We start from the raw sequence: 8,720 nt of genomic DNA on the forward strand, positions 1-8,720 counted from the left end.
TGTATTCATCAAAGACTTCAAAAGCTACCTTGCACAATGCACTATTAGAAAGAAGATTAACCCGAACCTTTGTTTGACGACTAGCTAAAGAGGCGTAAAAGAATTTGATCATTTATGTATTGGTTGCCTGTGAGATGTGCCATCTGGTCTTCAAGCTCTCTTATATGTGTAGCCTTTCCATGCACATATCTTAAGTACTGACTTTCAGATATATTTTTATCGCCTCTTACATCCATCCCTCCTGCATTTGAGTGACATCAAAATATATATTAACATAGAATATGTTGTTAATGGAAAATGAATGAAGAGTCTGAAGCTATACATGGAAAGTGTAATTGATCTTATCAGTATAGTAAACTATTTTCTTCCAATGTTTGCCTATATGAACAAGAAAAGGGACAACTTAGAATTTCATGTTAATATAATCTGACCAAAGAGCAATTGAAATTCAGAAATTGTAGCATAGGAACCTGAACAATAATACATGTACACTAGTAATTCCAATATAGGTCCAGACTCTGCAGGATATTTCTACGCTTCACATAGCTTATAGAAATAAGTATCTTTCATCCACCAGAATGATATATACTATCTACAAAACTGTTCAGTTTTACTATCAATCATTCTTTTTTGACATGACATGCCTAGTCTACGAACATAAACAACTCACAAGAATATACATATGCAAACTGCCTCTTTGCAGATTTACAAACTCGAAGTTAACACTTCCCATGACTATACACTACAATTATACATTATACTTATAGTGGTCCAATGTATTTCCCTTACATCTAGAAGAGATGATGAACCTTGCAAATTTATGTAGATGTGCTTAATTAAACTAGAAGTTCCTCCTTCTACTTGTAAAAAACAATTAAAGCATGCAAACATGAATTGAGACAAGATAGTCATTATCCAATAGTTCTCTAGCTATTCATTCAACCAGTCATCCAAACTGTTTTCAAGGTGCCTGAGCCTTTTTTAAGGAAACAACAACTGACAGTATAAGATCCTAACAAAATAAATCCCATGCTCGTAAGAAATATTAATATCCCTCGCGAATTACATTGCCATGACTTAGATAGTTTAATTCTTGGGCAATCCATTCCACAACATTTATTGTCATATCAAGGAACATATAATGATTGCATGGCCACAATTTACACGGCTTTTGTTCTAACTTCCTAGCAAAGGAACACCTTTGAAGCCTATATGTACTAAATCTTGAGCCTCAGGATAGTTATAGAACAATTTACTTTTGTAAAATGTACTACAGACCAGTTTCTACCCCCAGCAAGCAGATGTTGCACTTGACCTAGCGACCCACTAATTAGTAGTAACTAATACAATGTATGAGAACACAACTGTAACTTACCCAGAATGAAGTCTATTGCTTGGTGAGAGAATGTAGTAAATGAGGAGCCAGCTTCTCTCTGAACAAGTAAATCCAAATTTAGAAACAAAAAGTAGGCGATCTTCGTTATGAGCAACATATCGAATTTTACTTCGGCAAGAATTAGATGTAACCAGATCAATTAAACATCAACCAAACAGATTTATTACTTACCAAGATTTTGACTTACAAAGAAATGAGATACATTTCTCATAGATCTGAGGCCATATCGAACAACAATATCCTTTATGATACTACAGTCCCTAAGCAAAAATGAATGCTCTTGACTATTGTCAAAGGCCACATAAACTTCAGGTCAGGAATGTGTAAAATAAATCAGTGGATTCAACACGGAGAAGGCCGCATAATTCAAACACCAACAAAAATATTATACTTTTTGAAACAAAACGGTACTAACATAACTCACCAGGATCACGCAATCGGTGCACAACCTTTTATAATTTTAACTTGGGAAATAAGATTATGGACCATGCTATCATAAAATGATGAAGATTGCACCTCCACCGTCTGCGAGAGCTACACTCTGAATCTCTGAACGATGTGGGCAGCGATCTACAACTGATGAGCTTATGAGCTTTCATAGAAAATGGATTTTTCAATAAGCTTAACAAAAATACAAAGAGAAATAGCAATACCTGAGAACTATGAGGATTATACCCGCGCATTATCAGGAATCAAAAGGCTCTCCTTTCCTTTGGACAATGTCGATCCGTCCATGCATATCTTTCGGCTCCAAGAAAATAGAGAGGAAAAATCAATTTGAGAACCACATCATGTTAGAAATAGTGAAAGGGGCTATATCCTCTAGTTCCCCCACTAACATACCTCTTGCTTTGCCACTTTAATCACTAATCAAACAAGAAACCAACAACTTGCTAATTACACAATTTCAGCACCCCAATTCCAAGACCAAATGAATTGAGCCAACAATTTTAGTATTGCTGATTAAGGTAACAATATAGCCAGTACATTCTTGGTGATATGGCTACCCAACAAAAGAAATTAGTATTGCTAATCAAGGTAACAGTTTCAGACCCAGATTGGTCAAGGAATCAAATAGCCCACTATTTTACACTTGGAAGGGCATCAAGGAAAATCTTTCTTATTTCTCACTAGAATCTGCAGCATGTCAGAATTCTAGCTAAAGAATAAGAGCAAGCTCAAAATTTCAGATGCATATATACATAAACCTAAATCATGTCCCTGTGTGTATACAAATTACAAAGAAGAAGATCGGACTGACCAGTTAACCTAGCTTTACTTGAAAACTAAACAAGCCTCAGTCTAACTACATGTTGTTAGTGTGCTAAACTTTTTACCTCTTGTTAGAAATGTAAACAATAAGCATTTTGTTTTCAAAAGTATTAGACTTTGGACTAATTAACATGATTCATGCACATTCAGAACAAATTATGTGCCCTAAAGGAATCTATCTTAGCCTTTAACAAATGCATGAATATTTAGGCACATTCTATGATACATCTTTAAGTAAAATCAGGTGAGAGTTGTTGTCTCTACTTGCAAAGAAAAGCACAAACAATTGCAGAAACATGAAAGGCAGATAGTGTGAGGAATTGAGCAGAGCAGATGCACATGGACCCAAGTGTAGCTCACTTTTCAAAGTGAATGGAGAAACACTGGTACACAAAGTATACATGCAAGCATGCTGACAGAAACCATTGGTGATAGCAATAGAAATGGTCAAGATCTATAGCATGGCCCACGCCTAGATGGTGGCGGCCATGTGTAGTGCGCGGAGCTAGCAGGAGTCAAGGAGGAGCTCGGATATGTGGCACTCACCGAATGCAGCAGTTGTCTCAAGGTCGAGCCATCGAGGGGCGTTCATCCCCAACTCGGTGCCGCTCAGCAGGATCCCGTCGTCGGCCATCCAGGGCTCCACGCTGCGTGCCCAAGCCATCTCCCGTATGACACCCGCTCAGTAAGGGCGTGGCATCGACGGCAGACTACAACAGTCGAGCCTGAGCCTGCACGCCCCTAGGGGAAATTTTGGGGAGGAAGCCGGGAAGGGGAATGGGGAATTTGGGGATAGACTTCCACTTTTCGGCTGGGCAGGTTTTTTTTGGGCAATTTTCAAATTGGGCAAAATTTTTTTGACCGTAAGGATATTTACGGACCCCACTGATAGAACCAAAATTTTGGGTAAACCGGTTTTCTATTCCCTTGGTTGCGTACGTACGTGGACGACGAGGCGGGTAGGTTGGAGGCTGCGGAGCGAGGGGGTCAGAGTGTAGGGTCGATGGGATGGACGCCTACCGCAGGCTCCGTGCCTCAAGCATCGTCGGCCACATGTCTGTCGCTCCCGACTTCCATAGTGAAGTTTGCGTGCTTTTGCCCATTTGCTGTCCCTTTTCCCCCACAAGAGGAGTTGGGACACGCGGCAGTGACTGCTGGATTGGGGGCGACGGCGCGCACATGGCTAGTAGAGGGAGGATAAACAACAGGAGGTAGAGGGACACCATAGGTGTGTCAATGTCGCAAGTTGTAACGATGGAGGCTGTTGGAGATGATAGATCTAAGCAGCGAAGTATCGGGGTCATTGCTAGTGGGGATGCGTGGGGAGAACAAAGGGAAATTGGAGATTCACGAGCGAGCGAGAGAGAGAGAGAGAGAGAGAGAGAGAGAGAGAGAGAGAGAGAGAGAGAGAGAGAGAGATGGTGCAGTAAAAATATGAGGGGAAAGACCATATATGCCTCAAGATATTCATTTCAGTTTTGGGCTCCCTCGCGTCCACGCGCCCATATTTTACTTTCCCGTTGGAATTTTTAGGCCCAATATTTTGTGACAAAAGAGATTTCATTGTTGAGATGTACTAGGCATCGTCTAATGTTTTTTTGTGACGATGACATAGTAATGTCACAAAATAGTGGAGTTCAATGACGATGGAACCAATTCTTCATAGACGCACATGACAAAACTGTCCCACTACAGACTCATGACGAAATGTCATGAATTATCACCAAATAACCCCCATTTTGTGACATTTTTAGGTTTTGATGACCATTTTTGTCATAAATTCTCAAATTTCTTATAGTGCCACCTCTACCTGGATTTGTAGATAAGTATGTAGCACCAACATTATCACACCATAAGCATGTCGCTCGAGACTGATATCACCAAGTTCTCCAAGAAGTGATTGAACCCACACAATTTCTGCAGTGGCATCGGCAAGAGCCTTGTACTCAGCTTCTGTGCTAGAGCGTGAGACTGTTGCTTGCTTGCAAGCACTCCATGAGATCAGGTTGGAACCAAAGAAAACAACAAAATTACTAGTGGATTTTTGATCACCCTGCCCAATCAGAATCGGAGAAGGCACTCACCAAGGTGGAAGAAGATCGACAAATGACCATACCAGTAGTTGTAGTGTGATGTAGATACTGTAATATTCGTTTCACCGCTGTCCATTGCACACTGGTAGGGGCATGAAGGAACTAACACACCTTGTTGATAGCATAAGCAATATCAGGCCGCGTAAGAACAAGCTAGGTACTGAAGAGCACCAACCATGCTATGGTACTTGGTTGCTTCAACTAGACCAATGAGCTCGCCGTCGGAGATCGAGAGCTTGTCGGTGGAGGACATGGGAGTGGTAACACCGTTGCGTGTGGTCATGCCAACACGATGGAGAAGATCATTGACATTCTTGGTTTGAGAAAGAATAAGGCCATCAGTAGCATGTTGAACATCAATACCAAGGAAGAAATGTAGAGAGCCAAGGTCCTTGAGAGAAAAATCAGATTGGAAGTGACTTAACAAACGTTGGATGGCAGCTGAAGAGGAACCAGTGACAATAATATCATCAATATAGACCAAGAAATAAATGACCATACCATCCTTGTTGAAGATGAAGAGAGAAGTATCAGCACGGGATGGATCAAACCCAATTTCTTGGAGTTTAGAGCTCAACCGAGCATACCAACCATAGGGCGCCTATTTCAAGCCATAAAGCGCTTTGCGAAGCTAGCAAACAGAATGAGGCTGACGAGGATCAATATTCCCAGGAGGTTGACACATATAGACTTCCTCTTCAAGAACACCATGAAGGAACAAATTCTGAACATCCAACTGTCGAAGATCCCAGCCTCGAGAGACAACAATAGAGAGTACTAGACGAATAGTGGTCGTTTTGACAACCAGACTAAAAGTCTCCTCATAATCAATCCCATAGCATTGTTTGAAACCCTTGGCAACCTAACGTGCCTTGTATTGATGAATGGTGCTGTCAGACTTGTGCTTGACTTTGTAAATGAACACGAGGGGGGGGGGGGGGCAAGACACCATGTGCTATTTTTCAGTAGAGTAGTGAACTCCTGATCCACAGTAGACTTCTAGTGGGGATCGATGAGAGCATCATCAAGAGTAGTCGATTAGGTTGTGGTGTGGCACAACAACCCATAAGGAACAGTGTCATCAGTGAGCCATCGCGACTAACGAATGCCATGACTTAACTGGGTAGCCATCTGTGTGGGCATGGCTATTGCAAGCACAGGAGCAGGTGGTAGCACAGCAATAGCGGCTGGAACTTTGGACGCGGTTGGGAAGTCGGCCACCTGCACAACGCAACACCATCTGTGCTAGATGGGGCCTGGGAAGCGGACCCTAGTGAAGGGAGCACATAGACCGATCCACCTACGCCATGGTGCTCGTCACTAGTTGTGGGGGATTGCACACCAGGAGTCGATGGCGAGATGGAGGCCTGACCAGGGTTGGCCATGTTGGAGGAGGTGCCAACGCCGGTTTGGACCACCGCGGGAGAAGCATCGACACTGGATGACACTGGTGTTTGACGCTCCTGTGGCAGTAGACCGTTCGATGCCCAACATGCGACACTGGATGACGCTGCCACGCCACGCACGACCACACCCATCACGTGGTCTGCACCTGCTAGCAGAGGAGGATGCATGCCCTACAACGGAACATGGATCGACTCTGGAGGTTTCTACAACTGCACATAAGCATCAGTGGCACAACAGTAGGTGAACAGGCTAGTCCATTAGTCATATGGCCAAAACTAATACCCAGTAAAAGAAGCTCTTCAAAGACAATATGAGGACCAATAGTAGGAGAGGAAGTGGCAAAAGAGAAAGAGCACTCATCAAAGACAACATCGCGTGACATATAGATGCGACCCAAGGTTGGATCAAGGCATTTGTATCCTTTGTGAAGGGAGCTATAGCCAAGAAAGACACTGTTGGGAGTGAGATTGAAGTTACGTGCATTGTAGGCATGGAGATGAGGCCAACATGCACAACCAAAAACCTTGAGGAAAGAGTAATTGGGTTTTGGATGAGGAGTGTTGTGAGGTGGGTATATTTGTTGAGAATGATAGTGAGCAAATGGTTTATGAGGTAGCTAGTAGTGCTAAAGGCTACATCCAAATATTTAAGCGGAACCCCAGAGTGAGCAAGAAGAGCAAGATCTGCTTCAACAATATGATAGTGCTTGCATTCCATAGCCGCATTATGTTGGTGAGTGTGTTGACACAAGACACAATAAGCAATGCCAATCTCATCAAAAAGAGAGTGCAATTTTCGATACTCCCCCCCCGGTCTATCTGCAGACAGAGAATTTTCTTTCCGAGTTGCCATTCAACAATGGATTGAAACTGAGTGAATATAGGAAACACATTGACCTTACTTTTGAGAGGATAAAACCACACAAATTTACTGAATTCATAAATAAAACTCACATAATACTTAAATCCACTGGCCGATGTGATAGCCAGCCCACACATCAGAATGAATAAGTTGCAAAGAGGAACTGGAAATATCATGAGAGCTAGTATAAGGAAGTTGATGACTTTTGGCCTACTGACATGCATCACAAACCAATGGTTTATTCGACTCAGAGGAACACAAAATATTGTTTGTTTGAAGAACACGATGAACTACTAAAAACGATGGATGACCTAAGCGACTATGTCATAGCTCTTGAGTTGGTTTGTCTGTAGAGTAGGCATGTTCGTTCTTGGCTCTAGAATGTGATGCCAACGGATAGAGACCACCTCTACACTCCCCTCGGAAGATGGTTCTCCTCGTTGCCTGATCCTTGACAAGGAAAAAATCAGGATGATACTCAAGATAAACATCATTACCATAGGCTAAGCGATGTACGAGATTCTTTGAGGCTTGAGGAACGTGAAGGATGTTTTGCAATACATGAGAGATCCTGAACCGAGGTAGTAATTATAGAGTGGCCAATATGCTTCATAGACATACCTCAACCACTTGCGGTGTGCACCTATTCACGACCATGGTATTTGTTGTGCACTGTCATCTTGTTGATTTCGGTGGTGATGCGATCCGTGGAGCCGTAGTCCGTGTACCACACGGATTCAACACTGTTGGTGCTGGCATAGGCTGCGACACGATCTTCGGATTGGTACGAGTGGTCGAAGCGATGATGGCACTCAAGTGCCATGTCCCCAGGCTTGGAACAGACCTGCCACGTAGCACCACGATCACCGCCGCGATCGCCACCACGGTCACTGTTGCGGTGGTTGTTCTGCCGCCTGTAGTCACCACCACCATGATCGCCCCGGTTCCGCTGGGATGCACGGTCACGAGGAGCACTCGATCCACCTTGACTGCTGGGGCCGCCATTGCGACGACCCTGAGAGCCACACGAGGCAAGGTTGGCCAATGCACCGAACTGACGCATCTACATCTGCTGCTCGAGGTGGGTCTTAGTGGTGAGAAAATGGGTGTAGAACTCCGACAGGGTCATGGAGCCAGCCTGCAGCGTTGCGGCAGAGACGAGAGGATTGTATTCCTCGTCTAGGCCAGCCATGATGTACCTGATCAGATCATCGTCGTCAAGGGGATGTCCAGCGGCGGACATCTGATCAGCGAGCCCATAGGTTGAAGTACTCGGCAACGCTGAGATCAATCTTGCGCATGCGGGCAAGTTGGACCCATAGCTGCATCACGCGTGCCTTGGACTACGATGAGAACTGCCGAGCCAAGGCGTTCTAGACGTCGGCGACATGCGACAGGCCGACGACATGGGACATGACATGCAGCTCCAGGGAGACAAGCAGATGTCCAAGGACCTGCTGATCTGGAAGAAGCCAGGAGGAGTAAGCCGGATTGGGGATCGTTTTCATAACCGGCTTGCCATCGACGGTCTCTTGGACCACGATGGTCTCGGCCGGCGCCACCTCAGACCCTTCGACAAGATCGAGGAGTTGATGAACGCAGAGAGTCAGCAGCTGCTATGCTTACCCAGAGGAGGTAGTTCTCACGCGAGAGCTTCACCGTGACGAGATGATTGAAGCTGAACGGTGCCG

The 8,720-nt window shown here is 44.1% G+C and overlaps 1 pseudogene; it reads right to left on the reverse strand.

Annotated features, from left to right (window-relative positions):
* Window positions 1-8,103: 8,103 nt before the first annotated feature.
* LOC133923333 (small nucleolar RNA Z247) lies at window positions 8,104-8,254 on the reverse strand (annotated as a pseudogene).
* Between the last annotated feature and the right edge of the window lie 466 nt (window positions 8,255-8,720).

The sequence above is a fragment of the Phragmites australis genome, chromosome 6 (assembly GCF_958298935.1).
Source record: "Phragmites australis chromosome 6, lpPhrAust1.1, whole genome shotgun sequence".
Taxonomy (NCBI): domain Eukaryota; kingdom Viridiplantae; phylum Streptophyta; class Magnoliopsida; order Poales; family Poaceae; genus Phragmites; species Phragmites australis.